Here is a 6,000-nt window from a genome sequence, read left to right on the forward strand (position 1 = left end):
GGAAAAGAAATGCATTAGTTCTTTCAGGATGAGACTGACACCCCATAATAATAGTTATGGTGATTACACAACAAGACCAGAGATTGAAAATAGTTTGCTGAAGTTTGGTTTTATCACAACAGAGAAAACAGATATCCCACCTGTTTCATGCATTCTGTTAAAATCTCTACACACACATCAAACTCTCTTTCTCTCTCTCATCTCTATAGATTATTAGCTTTTTATTTTCCTGCCAGTCCAACAAATATTAGAACGTGTTGTGATGCATCAATATTCAACATTCTATCAAGTGAAATTCTAATATAATTAGTGGAGAACCATTAGGGAATAGTTGAATGACCAGTTTATTCTGCTGGTCATGGCCAAGGAAGGAGTGCTCACATCGCAGTCTGTCAATCAGACTGTGCATCCTTCCACTACTTTCACACTGTTCTCCAAGGGAAGAATGTGAAGAGACAAGAACAGCAACCAGTTTATTCAGTGAATAAAAACGACTGTAAATCATTAACCACAGTTACAAAACTAGATATAACCTTTCCCATAGTGGTTGAAAACTTTATACACTTGCATTTGTTTTTGGTGTAGATTATTATAAACAAATAGAGTGCTTTAGTCACAGAAGTTGCCTTTCGCCGTTCTTCCTGCGCCACCAACTTGAAATCAGCCCAGCAAGTATTCAGCATGATATTGTTTTTGTGAGCGAGCCATAAAGTCAACTTGAGTCTCTTAGCTTCACAATGGCATGAAAAGAGAGAAATCTACCAACAAGCTGCCACTTCATCAGTTTTAGAAAGTAGATCCCATCCTTAGTTGATAATACAACCAAGAACCAGGCTGAATATAGAAGGTTCAGAGGGGAAGTGAAAAAACAAATTAGAGATGCAAAGAGAGTATGAAAAGAGACTGGCAGCTAATAAAAAGGAATCCAAAAGTCTTCTATAGGCATATAGATAGTAAATGGGAGTGGGGACAATTAGGGACCATAAGAGGATTTACGCATGGAGGCAGGGGACATGGCTAAGGTATTAAATGAATACTTGCCATTGGTCTTTACCATGGTCTTTCACCATGACCTGTGCAAGGGTTGAAGGGTTTAAAACCTATAAGGAGGAGGAATTGGATAGGCTGTCTGTACTTAAAGTTAATAAGGCACCGGGACCGGATGTGATGCATGCAAGGATACTGAGGAAAATGAGAGTGCAAATTGCGGAGGCACTGGCCATAATTTTCCAGTCTTCCTTAAAATCAAGAGTCGTGCCAGAGGACTGGAGAATTGCAAATGTTACACCTTTGTTCAAAAAGGGTGTAAGGATAAGCCCAGAAACTACAAGTAAGTCAGTTTAACCTCAGTGGTGGGGAAGCTTCTAGAAATGATAATTCGGGACAATATTAATAGTCACTTGGGCAAATGCAGGTTAGTTAAGTAAAGGGCAAATCGTGTTTAACTAACTTGCTGGAGTTTTTGATGAGGTAACAGAGAGGATTGATGTGTGTAATGCTGTTGATCTGGCATACATGGACTTCCAAAAGACATCTGATAAAGTGCTGCACAACAGACTTGTGAGCAAAGTTATAGCTAATTGAATATAAGGGACGGTAGCAACATGGATACAAAATTGGCTGAGTGACAGGAAACAGAGAGTAGTGGTTAATGGATGTGTTCCAGACTGGAGGAAGGTTTCTCGTGGAGTTCTCCAGGGGTCAATGTCAGGACCCTTGGTCTTCCTGATATATATTAATGACCTAGACCTTGGTGTACAGGGCACAGTTTCAAAATCTGCGAATGATACAAAACTTGGAAGCATTGTGAACTGTGAGGAGGATAGGAAATAGACAAGTTGGTGGAGAAGTGGCAGATGAAATTTGATGCAGAGAAGTGTGAAGTGATTCATTTTGGTAGGAAGAATGCAGAGAGACAATATAAAATAAAGGGTGCAATTCTAAAGGGGATGCAGGAGCAGAGGGACCTGGGGGTATATATGCATAAATCATTGAAGGTGGCAGAACAGGTTGCGAGAGCAGTTAATAAAGCATACAGTATCCTGGGCTTTATCAATAGGGACATAGAGTACAAAATCAACAAAGTTATGTTAAACCTGTATGGAACACTGGTTCAGCCTTAACTGGAGTATTGCATTCAGTTCTGGGTGCCACACTTTAAGAAAGATGTAAAGGCATTGGAGAGAGTGCTGCAAAGATTCATGAGAATGGTTCCAGGGATCAGGAACTTCAGTTATATAGATAGATTGGAGAAATTGGGACTGTTCTCCTTGGAGAAGGTTGAGTGGAGATTTGATAGAGGTATTCAAAATCAAGAGGAGTCTGGACAGAGTAGCTAGGGGAAAGCTGTTCCCATTGGTGGAAGGATCAAGAACAGAAGGGCGTAGATTTAAGGTAATTGGCAAAAGAAGCAATGGCAACCTGAGGAAAAACTTTTTCATGCAACGAGTGGTTAGGACCGTGAAAGCACTGCCAGAGAGTGTGGTGGAGGCAGGTTCAAGCGAGGCATTAAAGAGGAAGTTGGATTATTATCCGAAAAGGAAGAATGTGCAAGGCTATGGGGAGAAGGCGAGGGAATGGCACTAAGTAAATTGCTCCTTCAGAGATCCAGCGCAGACACAACAGGCTGAATGGCCTCCTTCTGTGCTGTAACAATTCTGTGAATTCTGTGATTCTCAGCACTCAGGCAGAAAGCTATTGCTGCAATCGCCAGTCCGTTGTAGAAGCCGTCCCAATTTTTGTTTCTGTTCAAATTAGCGGTAATGCAAATCAGACAGTTTCTATAAAGGGCAGTCAATCTGCAGCATCAGCTTTACACCCAGGCAGTGATGTTGTTGGAGCAGCACTCATCTAGGCAGGTGGAGAGTACTCCATCACACTCCTGACTTTTGCCTTGTGAAAGACTTTGTCGAGTCAGGAGGTGTTATTCGACACAGAATTCCGAGCCTCTGACCTGCTCTTGTAGCCACAGTATTTATGTGGCTGGTCCAGTTAAGTTTCTGGTCAATGATGATCTCCAGGATGATAGTGGGATTCAGAGATGGTAATGCCATTGAATGTCAAAGGAATGTGATTAGAATCTCTCATGTTGGAAACAGTCATTGCCTGACACTTGTGTGGCATGAATGTTACTTGCCACTTATCAGCCCAAGCCTGAATGTTGTCCAGGTTTTGTTGCTGAGGAACACGGACTGTTCCAATATTGAAGGATATTCGAATGGTATTGAACACTGTGCAATCATCAGTGAACATCCCCACTTCTGGCCTGACATTGCAGGGAAGGTCATTGAGGAAATAAAAACAGAGAGTGCTGGAAATACTCAGCAGGTCAGGAAGCATCTGTGGGGAGAGAAGCAGAATTAACATCTCAGGTCTGTGACCTTTCATCAGATCTGTTTTTATTTCAGATTTCCAACATCCACAATATTTTCCTTTTGATGAAGCAGCTGAAGATGGTTGGGCCTCAGAAACTACCCTGAGGAACCCCAGCAGTGGTGGCCTGGGCTTGAGATGATTGGCCTCCAATGACCACAACCATCTTCCTTTGTGCTAGGTATAACTCCAGCCAGTGATCAGTTCTCCCTGATTCCCACTGACTTCAATTTTACTCAGGTTCCTTGATGCCACACTCAGTCAACGACTGCCTTGATGTTAAAGGTAGTCACTCTGACCTCACCTCTGGAATTCAGCTCTTTTGTCCATGTTTGGACCAAGGCTGCAATGAGGTCTGGCAATGAGTGGTCCTGTCAGAATCCAAACTGAGCATTGGTGAGCAGATTATTTGTGAGTAAGTGTTGCATTGTCGATGACATCTTCCATCACTTTGCTAATGATTAAGAGTAGGCTGACGGGGTGGTAATAGACCAGATTGGATTTATACTGCTTTTTGTGGAAAGACATACCTGTATTGGAACAGCTTGGCTAGGCGCATGGTTAGTTCTGGAGCAAAGTCTTCAGCACTACAGCCAGAATGCTGTCAGGGCCCACAGCTTTTGCTGTATCCAGTGCGCTCAAACATTTCCTGACCTTACATAGAATGAACCAAATTGGCTGAAGACTGGTTTCTGTGATGGTGGAGACTAAGATGGATCGTCCACTCAGCACTTCCAGCTGAAGGTGGAAGCTTTGCAGCCAATGAAGTACTTTTTGAAGTGTTGTCGCGTAGGAAGCAGGGTCAGTCTGTGCATAGGTGATCATTTTTTGTGACATTGCTTGAGGGATAAATCAGGACACTGGGGAAAGCTGCCCTGCTCTTCATTGAAAAGTGCCACGAGATCTTTTGCATCCATCTGAGAGGGAAGACAGAACTTTGGTTTAACGTCTCATCCTAATGTCGGCATCTCTGATAGTACAGCACTCCCTCAGTACTGCACTGGAGTGCCAGCTAGGATTATATGTTCAAGTCTCTGGGGTGGAACCAACAACCTTCTAACACAGAGGTGAGAGTACTACCAAGTGGGCAGTGGATTGGTAGCCTGTGGGGGAGATTGGTTCTTTTAATGTCGGGTCAAGAGGAGCACTCTTGCTCCTCCCAACTCTATATTCAACTAAGTACGGACCGGGGGAGGGCGCGGTCCTTCCTACAGGTTAGCACCACATTACACTGTGCCAGTTGAACACTTGGTGAGTGAAGTACTGGAGCATTCTCAGCTCGGAATTGGGTCCGATGTAAATCACAGGAGCTGACACCTGCAGTAAGCAGCAGGATTCAGTAGTCAGATGGGAGGAATTCAGTCTTGAGTCCATTTTACAATTTAGATCAGCTGGCAGTCAAACTTGGCAGTGCTCTGAATTCCCTGACTTAGATGGATTTCATTACTCTGTCTTGGCAAACTTGGCAGAGTAGTATTGCTGTTCAAAGGTTAGTCTCCACATTCCATTTGACTTTACAACTCAGCATCATGAACACGGCTAGACTAATGGGGATTGTGCGTGAAAGTTATATCCAGTGTTTATTTTACATTAGAGCTATATTTAAACAGCCCATTAGACAAAATGTCAAGCAACTATGAAATGGTTAACTCCAGAATGAATCTTGTGATTGGAAGTTGCATTTGCATTGGTCAACCTTCACCTAATACAGGAAAGGATAGAGAAGCACTGAAGACGCAAAAAAGATTTACAAGGATAATACAAGAACCAAGAAGTTATAACTATCATGAAAGGTTGAACATTCTGGGGCTATTTTCTCTAGACAAGAGAAGGCTGAAGGATGACCTGATAGAGGTCTTTAAAATTATGAAAGGGTTTAAAGAGGATATTTCCACTAATGGGAAATCCAAAACTAGGGGCCATAAATATGAGAGTCAATAATAAATCCAATAAGGAATTCAGGAGAAACTTCTTTACCCAGAGAGTGGTGAGAATGTGGAACTTGCTACCATGTGGCAGTGGTTCAGATGAATAGCATAGATTTAAGGGGAATAAGTACATGAGGGAGAAAGGGGTAGAATAATAAGCTGATAGGGTTAGATGAAGTAGAGTGGGAGAAGGCTTGTGTGAAGCATAAAACACCAGCATGGACGGGTTGGGCCAAATGGCCTGTTTCTGTTTTGGAAATTCTATGTAACTGTATCTGTTGTTATTTTTCAGCCTCACCATCGAGGGGTGCTGTGCATGAATCCGTCTCCATCTGCCTCCCCTCTACAACAGTTTTATGCCAAGGCTTCTCGCAATATCAACGTTCCCAATCAGACCTCACCCTGTCCCACAGTCCTCTCTAACCTTTAAATTGAATTTCAGAGATATTGCTGTCTTGACCATTAACAATCTCTGTGAGTCTGTGCAGTTGAATCTTGAAGAATCTGTTGAAACAGACAAACCAGTGCAGAGTTTATTTTTTCTATTGTGACTTAATTTTGATGTTTGAAATGTTTACAGAGGTTTATCCTGCAATGTCGTGGTGTGTAGTGTTCAATTGGTAGCGGGGGCAGGTGGCGGTGGGGTAGTTGGTAGTGGCAGCAGGTCAGGGGAGTTGGTAGCTGTGGGGAGGGGGTGGGG

The 6,000-nt window shown here is 42.9% G+C and overlaps 1 protein-coding gene across 3 annotated transcripts in view; it reads left to right on the forward strand.

Moving 5' to 3' along the window:
* LOC137384651 (uncharacterized) overlaps window positions 1-5,674 on the forward strand; it is a 134,222-nt gene extending 128,548 nt beyond the window's left edge. For all 3 annotated transcript variants that reach the window (XM_068058846.1, XM_068058847.1, XM_068058848.1), the window contains one exon: window positions 5,593-5,674. The gene's annotated coding sequence lies outside the window, so the exon portion shown is untranslated. The remainder of the gene's footprint in view (window positions 1-5,592) is intronic.
* Window positions 5,675-6,000: the final 326 nt, after the last annotated feature.

Source organism: Heterodontus francisci, chromosome 27, assembly GCF_036365525.1.
Source record: "Heterodontus francisci isolate sHetFra1 chromosome 27, sHetFra1.hap1, whole genome shotgun sequence".
In the NCBI taxonomy this organism is placed as follows: Eukaryota; Metazoa; Chordata; class Chondrichthyes; order Heterodontiformes; family Heterodontidae; genus Heterodontus; species Heterodontus francisci.